The sequence below is a fragment of the Pseudorca crassidens genome, chromosome 10, assembly GCF_039906515.1.
Source record: "Pseudorca crassidens isolate mPseCra1 chromosome 10, mPseCra1.hap1, whole genome shotgun sequence".
Taxonomy (NCBI): domain Eukaryota; kingdom Metazoa; phylum Chordata; class Mammalia; order Artiodactyla; family Delphinidae; genus Pseudorca; species Pseudorca crassidens.
Window position 1 is genome coordinate 5,585,788 of NC_090305.1, and position 25,416 is coordinate 5,611,203.

General features: G+C 40.4%; 1 protein-coding gene across 1 annotated transcript in view; it reads right to left on the bottom strand.

Annotated features, from left to right (window-relative positions):
* Positions 1 to 847: 847 nt before the first annotated feature.
* BLOC1S5 (biogenesis of lysosomal organelles complex 1 subunit 5) overlaps positions 848 to 25,416 on the bottom strand; it is a 108,293-nt gene continuing 83,724 nt past the window's right edge. Inside the window, exon 6 of the mRNA XM_067751956.1 lies at positions 848 to 4,791. The gene's annotated coding sequence lies outside the window, so the exon portion shown is untranslated. The remainder of the gene's footprint in view (positions 4,792 to 25,416) is intronic.

The window sequence follows — 25,416 nt, forward strand, 5'->3', positions numbered from 1 at the left end:
TTAATCCAACTTATTCTAAAAATTGTTTTGAAAGCTCTTTGGATTTCAAACAATAAAACAGAACAATGAAGGGTTGTGGACCTATATTCAAAGAGAAAAGCAAATAACTTACCTATATTCAAAGAGAAGTTACAAATAACTTCTTTTACATTAAATTTCCTTAACTAATAAAATATTCCTTCACTATCCACTACTTTTTTGCATGGCTTTACAACCGATGTGTTTTAATATCAACCATCAAAGGGGGAAAAGAAAGGGGGCTTTAACATTACCGTTTCAGGTAACGAATTTGGGAACACCAGATCTGGGTGAGACAGCCTCCATGCAACAGCGCCCCCTCTGGTTCAGAAGACTCTTCACTACTGCTCGCCCTAATTCTAAAGGAGTGGTAGCCCTTAAAGTGCATCTCAGAACCCTGGGGAATATTTGGGAATGCTCATTCCTTAGGGCCTCTTAGATCTCACAGAAAGGTGTCAACAACACAATGTATGACTTAGAAAGAAAAAGGAATGAAAATGTCAGGACCTAAGACAGTTCTCTCTCAACCTCCCCCAGGCAGTCTGGACCCCTCCTTCCCCCGCAGGGTTCCCGGACCCTCACTCATCTCTGCTCTCTGACTATAGTCCTGTTACAGCATTGATTTCAATGTAATTTGCATTAACTTTAAGTGGAAATACATTCCCCACTATAATTCAAATTCCTTGGGGGCAGCAATCACTTCTTGTTAATCTTGATATTCTCCTCAAAGTACCAATTCAATAAGTGTCTGCTGTATTGAATGATGCCCTCAGAAAAGTTACCAGACCTGAGGTCCTTGCATTTATCCTGACTAAAGCTCTAGAAAGAGCCACTGGAGTATTTGTTTTATTCATGAGTTTAATATGCACATTCAGGTACACCATTCCTTATATGAAACCTCTGGCGTCAAGATATATCAGAATTTTTCAGATCGTCAAAAGTTAAAATGGTTCTTGACAAGGGATTAATTTCCAAACTATACAAGCTGCTCAATATCGAAAAAACAAACAACCCAATCAAAAAATGGGCAGAAGATCTAAACAGACATTTCTCCAAAGAAGACATACAGATGGCCAATAGGCACATGAAAAAATGCTAAACATCACTAATTACTAGAGAAATGCAAATCGAAACTACAATGAGGTATCACCTCACACCAGTCAGAATGGCCATCATGAAGAAGGCTACAAATAATAAATGCTGGAGAGGGTGTGGAGAAAAGGGAAACCTCCTACAGCATTGGTGGGAATGTAAATCGGTACAGCCACTATGGATTACAGTATGGGGGTTCCTTAAAAAACTAAAAATAGAGCTACCATATGATCCCACTGCAATCCCATTCCTCGGCAATCCCACTCCTGGGCATGCACCTGGAGAAAACCATAATTTGAAAAGATACATGCACCCCAATGTTCACTGAAGCATTATTTACAATAGCCAAGATTTCCATCTGACAGAGGAACGGATAAAGAAGATGTGGTACATATATACAATGGAATATTACTCAGCCATAAAAAAGAATGAAATAATGCCATTTGTAGCAACATGGATGGACCTAGAGATTATCATACAAGTGAAGTAAGTCAGAGAAAGACAAATATCATATGATATCATTTATATGTGAAATCTAAAAAAAAATGATACAAATGAATTTATTTACAAAACAGAAACAAACTCACAGACACAGAAAACAAACTTATGGTTACCAAAAGGGAAAGGGGGTGGTGGGAGGGATAAATTGGGAGATTAGGATTGATATATACACACTACTATATATAAAATAAATAAACAACAAGGACCTACTGTATAGCACAGGGAATTTTGTAATTACCTATATGGGAAAAGAATCTGAAGAAGAATACAGATAGATATAAAACTGAATCACTTTGCTCTACACCTGAGACAAACACAACATTGTAAGTTGACTATATTTCAATAAAAAAAAAGTTAAAATGGTTCTTGTATTATGTATTATGTAGCATGCTATCAGTCGGTACAATTACAAAAAGTAAGTAAAGCAATAAATAAAGACTAGTCTAAAAAACAGGTTATGGTTTTTTTTTTTTTTTTTTTTTTTTTTTTTGCGGTATGCGGGCCTCTCACTGTTGTGGCCTCTCCCGCTGCGGAGCACAGGCTCCGGACGCGCAGGCTCAACGGCCACGGTTCACAGGCCCAGCCGCTCCGCGGCATGTGGGATCTTCCCGGACCGGGGCACGAACCCGTGTCCCCTGCATCGGCAGGCAGACTCTCAACCACTGCGCCGCCAGGGAAGCCCTCAGGTTATGTTTTACCATCAAACAAGCTTGCTGAAAACTTATTCTAAAAATTATTTGTTTTGAAAGTTCTTTGGATTTCAGAACAATGAAGGATTATGGACCTGTATTCAAAGAGGAAAACAAGTTAAGTTGTTTCTTTTACATTAAATTTCCTTAACTGACAAAATATTCCTTTAAAAAACACAGTTCTACTTCTGTACTCTTCCAGTTTTTAACATTTTATAAGTAACCTATTAATATTTATTGTTGGAGAATCTTAAAATTCTAATAGAGATAAAGCAACAGTTTTCCTAAATGACTTCCCTTCTCAGCGTGATTTTCCTTTCATAGGATGCCCTTGGCCTTCTTAGAAGCTCCACAGATGCACCCCAAGGCACAAAGCAATACCTTGTCTGCAGAAAGCCCTCTTGTGCGGTGCCTCACCTCCTTTTTCTCCCTTGACCCTTCCTTAACGCATCCTTGATGATATACCTTGATGTATCCCCCATGTTTAGAAATAGGAAAAAGCAGTTAAGGACACTAAGGTTTGTGCTGCGTGTGATAGAGAGTTAGCAAATGGCAAAGACGGGATGAGCACCCAAGTGTCCTCAGTCTCAACATTCTTTGTCTTTTTTGCCTTCATAACAGTTGCCACCATCATGCAGATTCTTTTCTGCAAAATAAATTTATTTATTTATTTTTGGCTGCGTTGGGTCTTTGTTGCTGCACGTGGGCTTTCTCTAGTTGTGGCGAGCGGGGGCTACTCTTCGTTGCGGTGTGCGGGCTTTTCACTGCGGTGGCTTCTCTTGTTGCGGAGCACGGGCTTGTGGCACACGGGCTCAGTAGTTATGGCTCGCGGGCTCTAGAGTGCAGGTTCAGTAGTTGTGGCGCATGGGCTTAGTTGCTGTGTGGCATGTGGGATCCTCCCAGACCAGGGCTTGAACCCGTGTCCCCTGCATTGGCAGGTGGATTCTTAACCACTGAGCCACCACGGAAGCCCCATGCAGATTCTTAATACCTTGTCAAGGGTCAGGGGTCACTGGAGGGTAGACATGCTTTCACCTAAATCAAGGTAGACCAAGTCTCCCAGGTTGCTGGGGACCCACCTATTCCCCCGGCTCCTGCCCCAGGTTAGCCTACGAGCTTCACCAATTCCTGGGAGTTCTGGGGCGCTCTGCCCGATTTCAATAATGGCCCATCCGATCCCCCCAGCAGCTCCTCAACTGGCCGTTTCACTTGATCTAAAATTACTGCCGTGTTCTTACAAATGTGTGTGATTCACCAATTCTGGTCCTCGAAAATCACCTTTCCACGATCACACTTGGATCATGACTCCCAACAAAGAGTGCAAATAACTTCACATATTGTCTGTTTGTCTTTAAACTGAATTCTACAAAGAAGGACTAGGCATGCTTTCTCTTCTTCTATGGCTGGCTTCTACGGCTTTCAGTCAATGCCTCCTTCTTCCTGAAACACATCTGGTCAGGAATCAAGAAAGCCTTTCCCATTCAAGGAAGCACATTTCCAGACATATTCTAGAAATCTTTCCACATAACATCCTTGAGGCAAGTACAGAAAGTTCTCAGGAACAAAGGGTTATCATGAGAGATGAGGGTTTGTTTTACTCATCTGGTATTGAGTAGAGTCTGCTAGTAGAGTTGGGAGCTGGCCAACTCCTTCCCTGAGACTCAGGTGTTGACTTCTGGGAACATTCCTGATTTTCTGCCCTCCACAGTCAAGGACACTTCTTTTCTGGAGACTATTCATCGCGTCATTACCTGTTGATGATCTCCCTCCCTCCCAAAACCAGAAGCTCAGAGATGTCAAAGGTTGTCTTTTCTGCATTTCTGTTTCCCCAAGGCCTAACACAATTCTGGGGACCTCCATAAAGATTTGTGAATTAATGACAAAGATGACATTTCTTCCATTTCAAAGGAGAAAACGTCTTTTGCTTGAGGGTGGAAAAGCTGCTTCTAGTTTACTACTTTTCCTCTTCCTTGTGAAAATCAGCAGTGAGGAGCAGGGAGGATGCCCAGCGCATCTCCTGAGCTCACGTGAAAGTCCAGCCAGAGGCGGACTCAGGGGAGAGCCACGTTCCTGGACGCTGGTCTCCTCTGCCCCATTTTTAAGCTCTATATTGTTTCAATTACCCAAACGTTTCTTGGAAGTCCTAGTTTCAATAAAGTCAGGAATGGGCATCTTTTAAGGAGAGAGTCTGAAAGGAAATCCATCAGAGGAGGAAGAACTGTCATGAAGACGGATTCTGCAGCAACTCTGGGTGTATTCAAAGGCACAAAATTTCTCATGATCCAGCCACACGATGGGAGTTTGGGGGGAAATGAAGGGGCTTAAGGAAAGGCAAACACACACACACACAGGCAAAATAATAAGAGGGCATCATTAAGAATCTGAGGGACTTCTCTGGCGGTCAAGTGGTTAGGACTCCGAGCTTCCACTGCAGGGGGCCTGGGTTCAATTCCTGGTTGGGATCAGGGAACTAAGACCCTGCGTGGTGTGACTGAAAAAAAAAAGAATTTGAGGATCCCATATTAAGCATCTCCACGTATCTTGAAAACTTTTAGTAAAGCTGTCTTTAAAACTGGAAGCATCCACAAATAACTAACGTAGCCATAAGTGCCATTTTAAAGATGAATGTTTAATTGCCATGAAAAAGGGCACAGTTACTATGACCTCTAACGACAACAAAAAATTACTGTAACGACATGGCATATAAATGTTTGACACATGATTAATAAACGTCCTTGTTGAATATATAAGAATCATGTTTTCTTTTTAAAATATCGTGCCCAGTTTTAAGAAGTGTGTGCATGTGTATACATACATACAGGCTATAAACAACCGTAATAATGCTTAAGTCTACTGAATTCAGTAAAAGATGTTGTTAAATACTACATATAATCACTTAAGCTACAGTACATTTTAATAGGTTTCACACCAGCCAAGTCATATCTCATTTATTGGGTAGAGCTCTTTTTGGAAAGTTGGTGAGAACATAAGCTTATGCTTATTTTATCATCGTTAACTTTCCTTATAAAATTGAAGGTATATTCCAACATGCAATAAATACCATAGTGAAGAAGTATGCAAATTTGAAATAGTAACACTTTCAATGGAAAACTTGTTTGGAAAGCAACATCAATATTTAAACTCAATGTATAATATTGAGACTTAAAATGTTATACCAGGAATTATATTCTTTGGGGCTTAACTAAATCTAACAGAAGCCAGAAGAGCATCCTACTTTAAATTCATGATTTTACTTCTCCCTCAAGGCAAAACATTCATTTTTTAAACCACATGCTTATCAGTGAACATGTATTAAGTGTACCATTGACGATACAAGAAGTTGTTTTAGCCTTAAAAATACTGTAACCTAAGAAACAGTTCTGGACTGACTTTAAGTGCTTCTTTGAAAGGTGTAGGTAGAGTATGAATGCAGGAAGCCTATTATAAATGACTGGTGAGTAAAATAATTTGGAACAAACTAGAACTCTCAACCAGCAGCCACTGTGACCAAAGTAAATATGTTACTACTTCCCACCTTCTAACCTAACACAGGAAGTACTGATAAGCCCACCCACGTGCAAATGATATTTAACTATTTTTTTTACAGTTTGATTCTGCAAAGAAAAAGGAACTATTATTACTAGTCATTTATCAGTGAATTCCTTTTCTGAATAACCCACACTTGAGTCTAATTATTTATTTGGAGGGGGAGAGACTCATAATTACTTAGGGTTTTTTTTGTTTTGTTTTTAACTTTTGTGCTTGGTATTTTTGTGAGTAAAAATTTTTTTTAAGGTTTCTAATTACATTACACCATTTTCTCTAGGGGACAAAATGAAGTCACAAGCATAGTACCAGATGATGCCAGAGAGAAAGTTTCAGAATAAAATCTAAACCAAGGAGGCAACTGGGAAGCATATAAGTGGGGGAGCGGTTTGAGGTCAAATTTCCTTGAACACTATTATTCTTTTTGTCTCCCGAGATGGAATTTTTACAGTTCTCTAATGTTTAACCAATACTGGCATCCTCTTTGGTCTTAAAAGAAAATTATAAACTTCTTTTGTGTTAAGGGTCTATTAGAGTTGACCTCTTAATGTCTCTACTATTTGATGTGAATATTACATAGCATCTTCACATTTATTTTATCAATTGTTGCAGGACACTGGTGAGGTCATATAGAGGATCTAAGTGATCTCCTTAGTGCCTTAGTTGAGAACATCCAGAACCTTTGGGGGACTTTTCCAGGGCTGATGGTAGATACTGCATGTCTCAAGATGCCCAGAACCCAGAAGGGTGTAAGATTATCCGATGTGATCTCCAAGTTCAAGTATCCCCACATTGCTGGGCTAGACTTCCACCTCCTTCTAACCTTTCTTTTTTTTTTTTTTTTCTGTACGGGGGCCTCTCACTGTTGTGGCCTCTCCTGTTGCGGAGCACAGGCTCCGGACGCGCAGGCTCAGCGGCCATGGCTCACGGGCCCAGCCGCTCCGCGGCACGTGGGATCTTCCCGGACCGGGGCACGAACCCGTGTCCCCTGCATCGGCAGGCGGACTCTCAACCACTGCGCCATCAGGGAAGCCCTCTAACCTTTCTTGATAATTCCTCAGCCACATCTCAGAAACTGGATGTTATGCTGATAGGAGGGACTATGGAAAAAAAAGTTGCAGTGTATGTTTTAACCTATAAAAACTTTCACTAGGTATTTGAATTTATACAAACTTATTAGGATTCATTTCTCTGAATTGAAAGAAAGGCGACTGTGTTGCCTCCCCTACTGTTACAAGTAGGTACCATGAGCCCAGTAGCATGTCCATGATAATTTTTTTTATTTTAAAAAAGTTTAAAAATTTTTTATACAACATCTGAAGGTTACTTTCCATTTATAGTTATGATGAAATATTGGCTATGTTCCCCATGTTGTACAGTACATCCTTGAGCCCATCTTACACCCAATAGTTTGTACCTCCCACTCTCCTGTCCATGTAATGCCCCTCCCCACTGGTAACCACTAGTTTGTTCTCTATATATGTGAGTCTGCTTCTTTTTTGTTGTATTCACTAGTTTCTTGTATTTTTTAGATTCCACATGTGATATCATACAGTATTTGTCCTTCTCTGTCTGACTTATTTCACTTAGCTTAATGCCCTCCAAGTCCATCCATGTTGCTGCAAATGGCAAAATTTCATTCTTTTTTATGGCTGAGTAGTATTCCATTGTACATATACACCACATCTTCTTTATCCATCCATCTGTTGATGGACACTCAGGCTGATTCCATATACTGGCAATTGTAAACAATGCTGCTATGAGCATTGGGGTGTGTGTATCTTTTCAAATTAGCGTTCTTGGTTTTTTTCAGATATATACCCAGGAGTGGAATTGCTGGGTCATACGGTAGTTCTATTTTTAGTTTTTTGAGAAGCATTCATACTGTTCTCCATAGTGTGTGCACCAACTGGCATTCCCACCGACAGTGCAGCAGGGCTCCCTTTTCTCCACACCCTCACCAACATCGGCTATTTGTGTTCTTTCTGATGATGGCCAAGATGTCCATGATTTGGCCAGTCAGGCAACTTCCTGGCAACTCCAAAGCTGCAGCTGCTGAAGGGACAGACCAAGAGGAGTAACAGTTCATTGTGTCCTAAATTAACAGATTGTTTACATGATGGAAAAATACCAGCCCATCCTTATGTTCTGGAAATACGGATGCTGAATGCAAAAAGGGATATTCTCTGGGCAATACCTATTGAAAGTCTTAAAATTGGGCTTCCCTGGTGGTGCAGTGGTTGAGAGTCCGCCTGCCGATGCAGGGGACATGGGTTCGTGCCCCGGTCCGGGAAGATCCCACATGCCGCGAAGCGGCTGGGCCCGTGAGCCATGGCCGCTGAGCCTGCGCGTCCGGAGCCTGTGCTCAGCAACGGGAGTGGCCACAACAGTGAGAGGCCCGAGTACCGCAAAAAAAAAAAAAAAAAAAAGTCTTAAAATTATCCAAGTGCTTGTTTTCAGAACTGTTTTTAAGAATTTATCCTAAGGAAATAATTTTGGAGGTTACAAATATTTTCTTGCTTGTCGGGTTTTATTTTGTTTTGTTTGCTATTATAAACAATATGCTCATCACTAGCATTTATCATAATAGGAAAAAATTAAAAAATTTTAAACATTTGATTAAATACATCTATGTTAAATACATCATATGTTAAAACACCATGCAGCCATTTAAAATGATGCCTTAGTAGAATATTTAGTGAAAAGGAAAGCATCACACAATATATTAAATTAAAAACTGGGCTTCCCTGGTGGCACAGTGGTTGAGAGTCCGCCTGCCGATGCAGGGGACACAGGTTCGTGCCCCAGTCCGGGAAGATCTCACATGCTGCGGAGCGGCTGGGCCCGTGAGCCATGGCCGCTGAGCCTGCGCGTCCGGAGCCTGTGCTCCGCAACGGGAGAGGCCACAAGAGTGAGAGGCCCGCGTAACGCAAAAAAAAAAAAATAAAATAAAAACTGCCACGAAACACATGCAAAGCCTGAGGCCATTTATTAAATGAGATGCTGCAAGTGATAGGCCTAGCAGCATGCTAACATGTTAACTATTGTTATATACACAATAAATGTTCATTATTATTATATAATTAAAAGGCTGGAAGGTACCTTCTGAAACATATATCTAAGTGGTATCTGGTTATATCTGAGTAATAGGATGATGGATAATTTTTATTTTCTTCTTTTTGGTTTGTGTAGTCTAAATTTTCTACGATGAATATGTAAGAATGAAAAACTAATAAAAATTAGTTTTTTTAAGAACTATATTCTTTTTTGTGTGTGTGGTATGCGGGCCTCTCACTGTTGTGGCCTCTCCCGTTGCAGAGCACAGGCTCCGGATGCGCAGGCTCAGCGGCCATGGCTCACGGGCCCAGCCGCTCCGCGGCATGCCGGATCCTCCCGGACCGGGGCACGAACCCGCGTCCCCTGCATCGGCAGGTGGACTCTCAACCACTGAGCCACCAGGGAAGCCCACAAGAACTATATTCTTAAATAGGATACTCAACTTATATTCCTTTTTAAAAGTACCTGGCATTAATTTTTATATATTATTATGTGAGTATATTATGTTTATCAGAAATAAAGTTTCAGAGTAGTTATTTACTATTTATTTTTCAGCAGCAAGAGAAATAGGTTTGATAGTTTTAATGAGAAGAAAAGAAATAAAAAGCTTACCTTTAGGACTACGTGAGAATATTTGAATTTCATGTGACCACATATTACTGTTTCCCTCCCCTATAGTTTTCCTCCCCCTGCCTTCCTAATAACTCGAACTTCCAATTAACTCAGTATTAATTACACTGTAAGTTTTTTGAGGGCAGGCAGGAATTTCTTTCTGGCTTTTGTATTCTCAGAACCTGGTCCCAAACACATACTCTGTATACGTTAAATGAATAGGCTAACAAATGTTTAAATATGTCTTATACAATCTGTATAATTCTCCCATTATGTATCTATTAAAATGCTTTTGGGACGTCCCTGGTGGCACAGTGGTTAAGAATCCACCTGCTAATGCCGGGGACACGGGTTCAGTCCCTGGACCGGGAAGATCCCACATGCCACGGAGCAGCTAAGACCGTGCGCCACAACTACTGAGCCCACACTCTAGAGCCCGCACTCTAGAGCCCGCGAGCCACAACTACTGAGCTCACGTGCTGCAACTACTGAAGCCCACGCACCTAGAGCCTGTGCTCCGCAACAAGAGAAGCCACCGCAATGAGAAGCCTACGCACCGCAACGAAGCGTAGCCCCCGCTCGCCACAACTAGAGAAAGCCTGCACGCAGCAACAAAGACCCAAAACGCAGCCAAAAAAAAAATGGACTTTTTTAAAGAGCCATTACCTCCTTTAAAAAAAAAAAAAAGCCTTCACCCACATGAAGAAACATTTCTAGAGTTAAACCTGGAACTCGGACAAACTAACAAGAAAGCATTTAGAAAGTGACTTCTACAGCCTGTTTACCATTATCTCCTTCTGTGGAACCAAGAATGTAACTGTGTAAGAGAATTGTGAGTGGCTTGGGTTTAGGTGAATGGCCAAGGGTAATGTTTGTGGCCTTGGGTTAGACTCTGTTTCCCTGAACCAGGCAAGCTGACCTGAGAGAAACCAGACAGGGCATCCTTGGGCCCTGTTATCATCGTGCTGTAACCAACCAAACCAACCGAGCAGGCTTGCCTGTGCCTCTCAGGCTTCGGTGTGCAAGTCAACGAGATATCCCGTGACTTGTGTACAGTGGAAGGACAGAGCCACCGTTTGCTCTCCATTTATTTTGGCTACACTGTGCAGCATGTGGAATCTTAGTTTCCCAACCAGGGACTGAACCCGGGCCATGGCAGTGAAAGCGTCGAATCCTAACCACTGGGAAAGATTTTTTTGTGTTTCTTTTTTTTGCAGTACGCGGGCCTCTCACTGTTGTGGCCTCTCCCATTGTGGAGCACAGGCTCCGGACGCACAGGCCCAGCAGCCATGGCTCAAGGGCTCAGCCGCTCCGTGGCATGTGGGATCCTCCCGGACCGGGGCAGGAACCCGTGTCCCCTGCATCGGCAGGCGGACTCTCAACCACTGCGCCACCAGGGAAGCCCACTGAGAAAGATTTTTGGGGCCACATGTTCCTTGAATGAAACTTCTTAGAACCAGTCTACACCGCCATGTCACTATGCCACCTGCATATGGCTCCCAGCATCCTTCCACGTGTACAGGCGGCTCTCTGACTCAGGGAATGCACACCTGAATGGAATCCACCCAGGTACAATCCTGGAAAGGTTCAAAAGCTCCTCTCAAAGCAGGAAATTATTAACTGCTGAGTTTCTCCAGCTAATTTTACAGACTAACCACAAAGAGAAAACTCTTGATGTGGACAGGTGTCCATGTTATTTTCTCACTGAAAACCCAAGTGTCTAGTAAATAATTCCAACTACGAAGTAAAGAAGAATAGTGGCACTTTAAAATAAATTCAAATGATTCAAAAGTTTAACTGTTGCTTCTAGGAGTTAATCACTCAATGACATATTTCCTTTCCTAAATAAATGCTGACTTTTTGACATCTGGTGTTGGAGCTCATACATTTATGGATACGGCTCGGTTCCTGGATAGAGTGGCGCTAGTTACACAGGATGAGTCATCAGGCCACACCTCACTGTACTCACCACAAGGACCCTAAGAAAGGGCTCACAATAATTTCACAGATTTCATTTCTGCAAGGAATGCCACAAGAGGAAAAATGGTTCTTAAACATAAAAATGGCAGGGAAATGTTGCATAGCCTTATATTAAACACAGATTGGGTTTGGTTACTCTGTGGGAATAATTTAGCACGGAGTAAATTAAGTGATAGCATGAGGAATTCATATTCTGAAGAGCCTAATTTACAACCCAAACTTCCACAGATCTTACCTCCTACAGCTTACTATAGTTAAATTTACTTTCAGATCTTAAGGTTTCCCACTTTAGAGACTGAAATTCTTCAGAATTTCCTGTGATATTTTTCCTAGTGTTAAGGGAAGGAAAGTGATCTTTGGGGTTATATAATATACAAAGTTGAATTCTAAAATAAACAGAGGTCTTAAGATATGAGGCCAGGAGTGAACAGGGATTAAGAATATATATCGGGCATAATTAATGTAGATTATAACTAGTTTCAAAAAACAAGTGTTAAAACTGTTTTAATGCTGGGAAAACTGGACAGCTACATGTAAAAGACTGAAATTAAAACATTAAAAAAAAAAAAAACTCAGAGAGGGGAAAGATGGCGCAAGAGTAAGACGCGGAGATCACCTTCCTCCCCACAGATACATCAGAAATACATCTACACGTGGAACAACTCCTACAGAACACCTACTGAACGCCGGCAGAAGACCTCAGACCTCCCAAAAGGCAAGAAACTCCCCACGTACCTGGGTAGGGCAAAAGAAAAAAGAATAAACAGAGACAAAAGGATAGGGATGGGACCTGCACCAGTGGGAGGGAGCCGTGAAGGAGGAAAGGTTTCCACACACTAGGAGCCCCTTGGCGGGCGGAGACTGCGGGTGACGGAGGCGGGAGCTTCGGAGCCACGGAGGAGAGCACAGCCACAGGGGTGCGGAGGGCAAAGCGGGGAGATTCCCGCACAGAGGATCAGGGCCGACCGGCACTCACCAGCCCGAGAGGCTTGTCTGCTCACCCGCCGGGGCGGGCGGGGCTGGGAGCTGAGGCTCGGGCTTCGGTCGGAGCGCAGGGAGAGGACTGCGGTCGGCGTTGTGAACACAGCCTGAAGGGGGTTAGTGCACCACGGCTGGCCGGGAGGGAGTCCGGGAAAAGGTCTGGAGCTGCCGAAGAGGCAAGAGACTTTTTCTTCCCTCTTTGTTTCCTGGTGTGCGAGGAGAGGGGATTCAGAGCGCTGCTTAAAGGAGCTCCAGAGAAGGGCGCGAGCCGCGGCTAATAGCGCGGACCCCAGAGACCGGCAGGAGACGCTAAGGCTGCTGCCGCCACCAAGAAGCCTGTGTGCGACCACAGGTCACTATCCACACCCCCTTCCCGGGAGCCTGTGCAGCCCCCCACGGCCAGGGTCCCGGGATCCAGGGGCAACTCCCCCGGGAGAACGCACGGTGCGCCTCAAGCTGCTGCAACGTCACGCCGGCCTCTGCCGCCGCAGGCCCGCCCCGCACGCAGTGCCCCTCCCGCCCCCGGCCTGAGTGAGCCAGAGCCACCGAATCAGCGGCTCCTTTAACCCCGTCCTGTCTGAGCGAAGAACAGACGCCCTCCAGCGACCTACACGCAGAGGCGGAGCCAAATCCAAAGCTGAAACCCGGGAGCTGTGAGAACAAAGACGAGAAAGGGAAATCTCTCCCAGCAGCCTCAGGAGCAGCGGATTAAAGCTCCACAATCAACTTGATGTACCTGCATCTGTGGAATACATGAAGAGACAACCAATCATCCCAAATTAAGGAGGTGGACTTTGAGAGCAAGATTTATTATCTTTCCCTCTTTTCCTCTTTTTGTGAGTGTGTATGTGTATGCTTCTGTGTGAGATTTTGTCTGTATAGCTTTGCTTTCACCATTTGTCCTAGGGTTCTATCCGTCCATTTTTTTTTACTTAAAAAATTTTTTTTTCTTAATAATTTTTTTTATTTAATAACTTTATTTTATTTTACCTTACTTTAGTTTCTTTTCTCTTTCTTCCTTCCTTTCTTCCTCTCTCTCTCTCTCTCTCTCTCTTTCTACTTTATCTCCCTTTTATTCTGAACCGTGTGGATGAAAGGCTCTTGGTGCTGCAGACAGAAGTCAATGCTGTGCCTCTGAGCTGGGAGAGCCAACTTCAGGACACTGGTCCACAAGAGACCTCCCAGCTCCACATAATATCAAACGGCAAAAATCTCCCAGAGATCTCCATCTCAACACCAACACCCAGCTTCACTCAACGACCAGCAAGCTACAGTGCTGGACACCCTATGCCAAACAACTAGCAAGACAGGAACACAACCCCACCCACTAGCAGAGAGGCTGCCTAAAATCATAATAAGGCCACAGACACCCCAAAACACACCACCAAACGTGGACTTGCCCACCAGAAAGACAAGATCCAGCCTCATCCACCAGAACACAGGCACTAGTCCCCTACACCAGGAAGCCTACACAACCCACTGAACCAACCTTAGCCACTGGGGACAGACACCAAAAACAATGGGAACTACGAACCTGCAGCCTGCAAAAAGGAGACTCGAAACACAGTAAGATAAGCAAAATGAGAAGACAGAAAAACACACAGCAGACGAAGGAGCAAGATAAAAACCCACCAGACCTAACAAATGAAGAGGAGATAGGCAGTCTACCTGAAAAAGAATTCAGAATAATGATAGTAAAGATGATCCAAAATCATGGAAATAGAGAAAATGCAAGAAACATTTATCAAGGATCAAGAAGAACTAAAGAGGAAACAAGCAATGATGAACAACACAATAAATGAAATTAAAAATACTCTAGAAGGGATCAATAGCAGAATAACTGAGGCAGAGGAACGGATAAGTGACCTGGAAGATAAAATAGTGGAAATAACTACTGCAGAGCAGAATACAGAAAAAAGCATGAAAAGAACTGAGGACAGTCTCAGAGACCTCTGGGACAACATTAAACGCACCAACGTTCGAATTATAGGGGTTCCAGTAGAAGAAGTGAAAAAGAAAGGGACTGAGAAAATATTTGAAGAGATTATAGTTGAAAACTTCCCTAATATGGGAAAGGAAATAGTTAATCAAGTCCAGGAAGCACAGAGAGTCCCATACAGGATAAATCCAAGGAGAAACACGCCAAGACACAGATTAATCAAACTGTCAAAAATTAAATACAAAGAAAACATATTAAAAGCAGCAAAGGAAAAACAACAAATAACACACAAGGGAATCCCCATGAGGTTAACAGCTGATCTTTCAGCAGAAACTCTGCAAGCCAGAAGGGAGTGGCAGGACATATTTAAAGTGATGAAGGAGAAAAACCTACAACCAAGATTACTCTACCCAGCAAGGATCTCATTCAGATTTGATGGAGAAATTAAAACCTTTACAGACAAGCAAAAGCTGAGAGAGTTCAGCACCACCAAACCAGCTTTACAACAAATGCTAAAGGATCTTCTCTAGGCAAGAAACACAAGAGAAGGAAAAGACCTATAAGAACAAAACTAAAACAATTAAGAAAATGGGAATAGGAACATACATATCGATAATTACCTTAAATGTAAATGGATTAAATGCTCCCACCAAAAGACACAGACTGGCTGAATGGATACAAAAACAAGACCCTTGGCTTCCCTGGTGGCGCAGGGGTTGAGAGTCCACCTGCCGATGCAGGGGACACGGGTTCATGCCCCGGTACCAGAAGATCCCACATGCCGCGGAGCGGCTGGGCCCGTGAGCCATGGCCGCTGAGCCTGCGCGTCCGGAGCCTGCGCTCCGCAACGGGAGAGGCCACAACAGTGAGAGGCCCGTGTACCGCAAAAACAAAACAAAACAAAACAAAACAAACAAGACCCATATGTATGCTGTCTACAAGAGACCCACTCCAGACCTGGAGACACATACAGACTGAAAGTGAGGGGATGGAAAAAGATATTCCATGCAAATGGAAACCAAAAGAAAGCTGGAGTAGCAATTCTCATATCAGACAAAATAGACTTTAAAATAAAGACTATTAAAAGAGAGAAAGAAGGACACTACATAACGATCAAGGGATCGATCCAAGAAGAAGATATAACAATCGTAAATATTTATGCACCCAACATAGGAGCACCTGAATACATAAGGCAAATACTAACAGCCATAAAATGGGAAATCGACAGTAACACATTCATAGAAGGGGACTTTAACACCCCATTTTCACCAATGGACAGATCATCCAAAATGAAAATAAATAAGGAAACACAAGCTTTAAATGATACATTAAACAAGATGGACTTAATTGATATTTATAGGACATTCCATCCAAAAACAACAGAATACACATTTTTCTCAGGTGCTCATGGAACATTCTGCAGGATAGATCATATCTTGGGTCACAAATCAAGCCTTGGTAAATTTAAGAAAATTGAAATTGTATCAAGTATCTTTTGCGACCACAATGCTATGAGACTAGATATCAATTACAGGAAAAGATCTGTAAAAAATACAAACACATGGAGGCTAAACAATACACTACTTAAAACGAAGTGATCACTGAAGAAATCAAAGAGGAAATAAAAAAATACTTAGAAACAAATGACAATGGAGACACGACAACCCAAAACCTACTGGATGCTGCAAAAGCAGTTCTAAGAGGGAAGTTTATAGCAATACAATCCTACCTTAAGAAACAGGAAACATCTCGAATAAACAACCTAACCTTGCACCTAAAGCAATAAGAGAAAGAAGAACAAAAAAACCTCAAAGTTATCAGAAGGAAAGAAATCATGAAGATCAGATCAGAAATAAATGAAAAAGAAATGAAGGAAACGATAGCAAAGATCAGTAAAACTAAAAGCTGGTTCTTTGAGAAGATAAACAAAATTGATAAACCATTAGCCAGACTCATCAAGAAAAAAAGGGAGAAGACTCAAATCAATAGAATTAGAAATGAAAAAGGAGAAGTAACAACTGACACTGCAGAAATACAAAAGATCATGAGAGATTACTACAAGCAACTCTATGCCAATAAAATGGACAACCTGGAAGAAATGGACAAATTCTTAGAAATGCACAACCTGCCAAGACTGAATCAGGAAGAAATAGAAAATATGAACAGACCAATCACAAGCACTGAAATTGAAACTGTGATTAAAAACCTTCCAACAAACAAAAGCCCAGGATCAGATGGCTTCACAGGCAAATACTATCAAACATTTCGACAAGAGCTAACACCTATCCTTCTCAAACTCTTCCAAAATATAGCAGAGGGGGGAACACTCCCAAACTCATTCTACGAGGCCACCATCACCCTGATACCAAAACCAGACAAAGATGTCACAAAGAAAGAAAACTACGGACCAATATCACTGATGAACATAGATGCAAAAATCCTCAACAAAATACTAGCAAACAGAATCCAACAGCACATTAAAAGGATCATACACCATGATCAAGTGGGGTTTATTCCAGGAATGCAAGGATTCTTCAATATACGCAAATCAATCAATGTGATATACCATATTAACAAATTGAAGGAGAAAAACCATATGGTCATCTCAATAGATGCAGAGAAAGCTGCATCTATTTTGTTTTGCAGAACAAAATTCAACACCCATTTATGATAAAAACCCTTCAGAAAGTAGGCATAGAGGGAACTTTCCTCAACATAATAAAGGCCATATATGACAAACCCACAGCCAACATCGTTCTCCGTGGTGAAAAACTGAAAGCATTTCCACTAAGATCAGGAACAAGACAAGGTTGCCCACTCTCACCACTCTTATTCAATATAGTTTTGGAAGTTTTAGCCACAGCAATCAGAGAAGAAAAGGAAATAAAAGGAATCCAAATCGGAATAGAAGAAGTAAAGCTATCATTGTTTGCAGATGACATGATACTATACATAGAGAATCCTAAAGACGCTACCAGAAAACTACTAGAGCTAGTCAATGAATATGGTAAAGTAGCAGGATACAAAATTAATGCACAGAAATCTCTGGGATTCCTATACATTAATGATGAAAAATCTGAAAGTGAAATCAAGAAAACACTCCCATTTACCATTGCAACAAAAAGAATAAAATACCTAGGAATAAACCTACCTAAGGAGACAAAAGACCTGTATGCAGAAAATTATAAGACACTGATGAAAGAAATTAAAGATGATACAAATAGATGGAGACATATACCATATTCTTGGATTGCAAGATTCAATATTGTGAAAATGACTCTACTACCCAAAGCAATCTACAGATTCAATGCAATCCCTATCAAACTACCACTGGCATTTTTCAAAGAACTAGAACAAAAAATTTCACAATTTGTATGGAAACACAAAAGACCCCGAATAGCCAAAGAAATCTTGATCGAAAAACAGAGCTGGAGGAATCAGGCTCCTTGACTTCAGACTATACTACAAAGCTACAGTAATCAAGACAGTATGGTACTGGCACAAAAACAGAAAGATAGATCAATGGAACAGGATAGAAAGCCCAGAGATAAACCCATGCACATACGGTCACCTTATCTTTGATAAAGGAGGCAGGAATGTACAGTGGAGAAAGGACAGCCTCTTCAATAAGTGGTGCTGGGAAAACTGGACAGGTACATATAAAAGTATGAGATTAGAACACTCCCTAACACCATACACAAAAATAAGCTCAAAATGGATTAAAGACCTAAATGTAAGGCCAGAAACTATCAAACTCTTAGAGGAAAACATAGGCAGAACACTCTAGGACATAAATCACAGCAAGATCCTTTTTGACCCACCTCCTAGAGAAATGGAAATAAAAACAAAAATAAACAAATGGGACCTAATGAAACTTCCAAGCTTTTGCACAGCAAAGGAAACCATAAACAAGACCAAAAGACAACCCTCAGAATGGGAGGAAATATTTGCAAATGAAGCAACTGACAAAGGATTAATCTCCAAAATTTACAAGCAGCTCATGCAGCTCAATAACAAAAAAACAAACAACCCAATCCAAAAATGGGCAGAAGACCTAAATAGACATTTCTCCAAAGATATACAGACTGCCAAAAACACATGAAAGAATGCTCAACATCATTAATCATTAGAGAAATGCAAATCAAAACTACAATGAGATATCATCTCACACCAGTCAGAATGGCCATCATCAAAAAATCTAGAAACAATAAATGCTGGAGAGGGTGTGGAGAAAAGGGAACCCTCTTTCACTGCTGGTGGGAATGTGAATTGGTACAGTCACTATGGAGAACAGTATGGAGTTTCCTTAAAAAACTACAAATAGAACTACCATATGACCCAGCAATCCCACTACTGGGCATATACCCTGAGAAAACCGTAATTCAAAAAGAGTCATGTACCACAATGTTCATTGCAGCTCTATTTACAATAGCCAGGAGATGGAAACAACCTAAGTGTCCATCATTGGATGAATGGATAAAGAAGATGTGGCACATATATACAATGGAATATTATTCAACCATAAAACAAAACGAAATTGAGCTATTTGTAATGAGGTGGACGGACCTAGAGTCTGTCATACAGAGTGAAGTAAGTCAGAAAGAGAAAGGCAAATACCGTATGCTAACACATATATATGGAATTTAAGAAAAAAAAATGTCATGAAGAACCTAGGGGTAAGACAGGAATAAAGACACAGACCTACTAGAGAATGGACTTGAGGATATGGGGAGGGGGAAGGGTAAGCTGTGACAAAGTGAGAGAGTGGAATGGACATATATACACTACCAAACGCAAAATAGATAGCTAGTGGGAAGCAGCCGCATAGCACAGGGAGATCAGCTCGGTGCTTTGTGACCACCTAGAGGAGTGGGATGGGGGGGTGGGAGGGAGGGAGACGCAAGAGGGAAGAGATATGGGAACATATGTATATGTATAACTGATTCACTTTGTTATAAAGCAGAAACTAACACACCATTGTAAAGCAATTATACTCCAATAAAGATGTAAAAAAAAAAAAAAAAAAGAGGCTCTAGTATTCCAGTATTACCCATACTACATTCGAACTAATACTTCCCAGAAAAAGTAAACTTTAAACAAAAAAAGAAAGGAAAAAAATAGGTAATAAAAAAAAAACTGTTTTAACTTATTTTAAGGGAAAGTTTAGTAACTTCATTTTAACAGCCAGACTATAGATTGGAGAAATTTCAAGGGAGAAAAATAAAGTTCTAATCCTTTTTAAGAATTGAAGTGGGTCCCTTTTTGTTGCCTGTAAACCATGAGCTTAGGTCTTAATTCATTCAACAATGAATACCTAACTATATGCCAAAGAGTGTTCTACACAGTGAGGATGTGGCAGAGAAGATGACAAACTGGGCCTTTGCTCTCATCGGGTTTACAGTCTAGTGAGGGAAATCTTATTGGATAGGCAAATCTTATTGGATAAGATACAATAAAGTACAAGATCTTTTCAGATAGTGCTAAATGTTAAAAATAAAATAAACCAGGGTAATGGGATAAAGAGGGAAAGGGTGAGGTAAGGCATAACCTCTATGAGGAGGTTATGTACAAGTACATAACAAGTACAAGATCTTTTCAGGTAGTGCTAAATGTTTTCAGATAGTGCTAAATGTTAAAAATAAAATAAACCAGGGTAATGGGATAAAGAGGGAAAGGGTGAGGTAAGGAATAACCTCTGTGAGGAGGTGACAATGAGCTGAGACATTAGTTGCAGAAGGAACCAGCCCAGTGTATTCAAGCAATAGAAGGGACAGAGAGGCTATCTAGTGAGAAGGGCGAGAGCAACGCAGGTGAGGTGAGAGGGGCTGCAGGGGCAAAATCATGCAGGACCTGATAGGCCCTGCTAGGGACTGGAATTTTAACTGTAAAGAGAAGTCTTTGGAAGATTTTAAGGAGGTTGTGATATAATCTGCTTAAAGATTTTAAAAGGGGTGACATGGGCAGGAATGGTGGAGTGAAAACTCCTAACAATCATCTCCCTTCATAAAAACAATAAGAACACTAAAAATTTGTCCAAATCAACTTTTTCCAAACTCTGGAAATTAACTAAAGACTTGCAACAATCTGAGAAGCATTTGTTTAAGAAAAAGACCTGAATTTCAGTAAGAGCAAACTTTGAGATGTTTTAACTTTCCATGTACCCATCCCTCTTGCCAGCCTCTGTGATAATCTTGTAAACCAACAGCTCCACAATCACAGTGAAAATAAGACTGGGAGTCACTGGAGGAGGCAGATGGGGTTGGAGTTCCTCCAAAGGCCCATTCCTAAAGGGTGGAATTATCTACTTAACACAAAAGGAGGCAGTAATCGAGGAATACAGGAATTTAAAAAAAAAAAAAGACACAGACATATAGAAAACAAATAGAAAATGGCATACGTAAAATTTACTTTATTGGTAATTATATTAAATTTAAATGGATTAAACACTTCAATCGAAATGCAGAGACTTGCAGAATGGATAAGAAATAAAAAGAAAAATGACCCAAATGGGCTTCCCTGGTGACGCAGTGGTCAAGAATCCACCTGCCAATGCAGGGGACACGGGTTCGAGCTCTGGTCCAGGAAGATCCCACATGCTGCGGAGCAACTAAGCCCATGTGCCACACTATTGAGCCTGCACTCTAGAGCCTGGGAGCCACAACTACTGAATCTGCATGCCACAACTACTGAAGCCCACGTGCCTAGAGCCCGTGCTCCGCAACAAGAGAAGCCACCGCAACGAGAAGCCCGAGCACCGCAACAAAGAGTAGCCCCCACTCGTCACAACTAGAGAAAGCCCACACGCAGCAACGAAGATCCAACACAGCCAAAAATAAATAAATAAAGTAAAATTTTAAAAAAATGACCCAACTATATGCTGTCTGCAAGAGACACCTTTTAGATTCAAAGATACAAATCAGTTGAAAGAAAAAGAGTGGAAAAAGATACTATGCAAATATTAAACACAAAAGAACTGGGATGGCTATCCTACTATCATACAAAGTAGACATTAAGACCAGAGACAAAGAAGAACATTTAATAAAAGAGGCAAGATAAAAGGGTCAAGGTATCGAGAAAATATAAGAATTATAAACATGTGTGTACCTAATAAAGAGACCCAAAAATATATGAAGCAAAAACTGACAGAACTGATGAAAGAAACAGAACTTCGAACAGTTAATAGTTGAAGACTTCAATACCCTATGTTAACTAATGAATAAAACAACAAAACAGAAGATCAACAAGGAAATAGAAGACTTGAATAACACTATAAACCAACTAGACCTAATGGATATCTATGGAACATTCTACCCAATAACAATAGGATACATATTCTTCTCAAGTACACAAAGAACATTACCCAGGATAAACAATATATCAGGTTGGAAACAAGTCTCAATAAATGTAAAAGGATTGAAATGAAACACAATTCTCTGACCACAGTGAAATGAAATTAGAAATCTGGCTAGAAGACTGACCAAGAAAAAAGTGAGAAGATTCAAATTATTAAATTAGAAATGAAAGAGGAGACATTACTACTGACATTACAGAAATAAAAAGGATTTTAAGGGAATACTATGAACAACTGTATGCCTAGATGAAATGTACAAAAACTTAGAGAGATACAAATTACTGAAACTGACTCAAGAAGAAACAGAAAATCTGAACAGACCTATAGCAGTAAACACATTAAATTATTAATCAAAAATTACTCACAAAGAAAAGCTCAGAATGAGATGCCTGCACAGGTGAATTCTGACAAATGTATAAAGAAGAATTAACACCAGTCCTTCACAAACACTTCCAAAAGATAGAAGATGAGAGAACCCTTCTCAATTCATTCTAAGAGGCCAGTATTACCCTGATAGTAAAACCAGAAAAACATCTCACAAGAAAAGAAGACTAGAGGCCCAAATCTCTTATAAGTATAGATGCAAAAATACCTATGAAAATACTAGCAACCAAATCTAGTAATGTATAAATCAGATTAGAAACCATGATAAAGTGAGATTTTTTCCAGTAATGGAAGATTGATTCAACATATGAAAATTAATCAATGTAATACACCATATTAATAGAATAAAGAACAAAACCATATGATCATCTCAATAGATCCAGAAAAAGCATTTGAAAAATTCCAACCCCTTTTCATGATAACACTCAACAAACGAGGAATAGACGGGAGCTTCTGAAATCCAGTTAAGGGCACCTATGAAAAACCCACAGCAAACATCATACTTAGTGCCAAAAGCCTGAAAACCTCCCCCTAAGATCAGGAACAAGACAAGGATGTCTGCTTTCACCACCTGTATTCAAGATTGAACTGGAGATTCTAGCTGGGGCAGTTAGCCAATCCAAAGAAAAAATATGCATCCAGAAAGGAGGAAAGAAGTAATATTAACCCATTTGCACCAGGAGAATCCTAAAGAATCTTTTAAAAAGTATTAGAACTAATAAACAAGTTCAGCAAGGTTGCAGAATACACGGTTGATATACAAAACCAATTGTAGTTCTATACACCAGCAATGAACAATCTAAAAATAAAATTAAGAAAATGATTACATTTACAATAGCATAAAAAATACTTAGGGATAAACTTAACAAAAGACGTGTAAGTCTTGTACACTGAAAACTACAAAACACTGCTGAAAGAAATTTCACAAGACCTAAATGCATGGAAAGACATTTGTGTTCCTGGATTAGAAAATTTAATATTGGTAAAATGGCAACACTCCACAAATTATCTATAGATTGAATGCAACCCCTATTAAGATTGCAGCTGGCTTTTCTGCAGAAATAGACAAGTTGGTCCTAAAATTCATATGGAATTGCAAGGGACCCTGACTAGCCAGAACAATCTTGAAAAAGAATAAAGTTGGAAGACTAATACTTCTCGATTTCGAAAATTATTACAAAGCTACAGAAATCAAGACTGTGTGACAGTGGCATAAAGTCAAACATATAGATCAATGAACGAGAATAGAAAGTCCAGAAATAACCCCTTATATTTAAGGTCAATTGATTTCTGACAAGCGTTCCAAGACAGTTCACAGTTCACTAGGAAAAGAATAGTTTTTTTCAACATATGGTATTGGGACAGCTGGATTTCCACATGCAAAAGAATGAGGCGGGACCCTTACCTCACACCATATAAAAATATTAATTCAAAATGGATCAGAGACCTCAATGTAGAAACTAAAACTATGAAACTCTTAGAAGAAAGCATAGGCATAAACCTTCATGACTTGGGTTAGGCAATGGTTCTTAGATACGATACCAAGAACACAGGCAACAAAAGAAAAATGAGATAAATAGGACTTTATCAAAATAAAAAACTTCAAAGGACAATATCAAGAAGGTGAAAAGCTGACACAAAGAACGAGAGAAAATATTTGCAAATCACATATTTTATAAGGGGCTAGTATCCAGAACATATAAGGAACTCTTAATAAGAACTTAACAATAAAAACACAAAAAAATCCAATATAAAAATAGGCAAGGTATCTGAATATACATTTCTCCTAAGAATATATACAATGGCTCATAAACACACGAAAAGATGCTGAACATCATTAGTCACTAGGAAAATACAAATCAAACCCACGATAAGATACTACTTCACATCCACAAGAATCGCTATAAAGAAAAAGTCAGAAGACAACAAGTGTTGACGAGGATGTGGAGAAATCAGAACCCTCCTAAACTGCTAATGCAAATGTAAAACGGTGCAGCTACTTTGGAAAACAGTGTGGTAGTTCCTCAAAGGGTTAAATGTAGAGGTAGAATATAACTCAGAAATCCCACTCCTAGGTATCTATCCAAGAGAAATGAAAACATACGCCCACAAAAACTCTTTCATACATGCTTATATCAGCATTGTTTGTAAAAGCCAAAAGGTGGAAACAACCCAAATGGCTATCAACAGACGAATGGATAAATAAAATGTAATATTCATACAGTGCAATGTTATTTGGACAAAAAAGGAACAAAATACTGGTATGTGTTACAACATGAATGACCCTTGAAAACATTCTGTGAAAGGAAAGAAGTCAATCACGAAAGACTTCATATTATATGATACCATTTATAGAAAATGTCCCAAACAGGCAAATCTACAGAGACAGAAAGTAGATGAGTGGTTGCTTAGGGATGCAGGGGAATGAATGGATAAGGGGATTGGGGGTGGTGGCAGCTAAGGAGTGCAGGTTTTCTCTTAGAGGTGATGAAAATGTTCTAAAATTGATTGTGGTGATGGCCGCACATATCTGTGAATATACAAAAAAACATTGAATTGGGCACTTTAAAAGGGTGGGTCATACGGTATGTGAACTATATGTCAATAACACTGTTATTTAAAAAACAATCTGGCTGATCTTGCCACAAATTATAAGACTAGTGGAACTGGACTGAGAAAAATAACCCATGCCTCTCTCAAATTATGACAGCTCTATCATGTTTGGAAGAAGATAGGCCAATATGTCATTCCTACTTCACTGTCTGAAACCTGGAATAGAAGCCTGAACTCTCGCATCTGGTCATCTCCTCTTTGGTTGTCATGCTTCAGAATAGCTGAGCAAAGTCCCCCTTCTCATCCCGCAGCTCTCTTTCTACAGTCATCCAAAGACAGTAACAACTGGAAGAAGAAACTCAGCACAGGAATTGATGGGTGGTGGGGGTGATATAGTCTAGAGAAATGTTTGAATTACAAAACAAACAAACGAAAACAACCTCACTTGAATTCTGGATAGGAAAAATATATTTCCTAGAAAGAGTAAAAAATCTGACTTTAGCTCTGTAATCGTTTCCCATGAGAAGGCAAAAAATGAATATACTCAGAGATTAATCAGTAAGAATCAAGGGCGGATCCAGGCTTTGTGGATTCTAAAGTACAATCTGGGGAACTTTCAAAAGTATGTAGTGTTACGAATGCAAGTTTAGGGATGAGGCACTGGCGGGGGTGTTATGAGTGAGAAAACCTGAAACATAAAATTCACAAGCGTC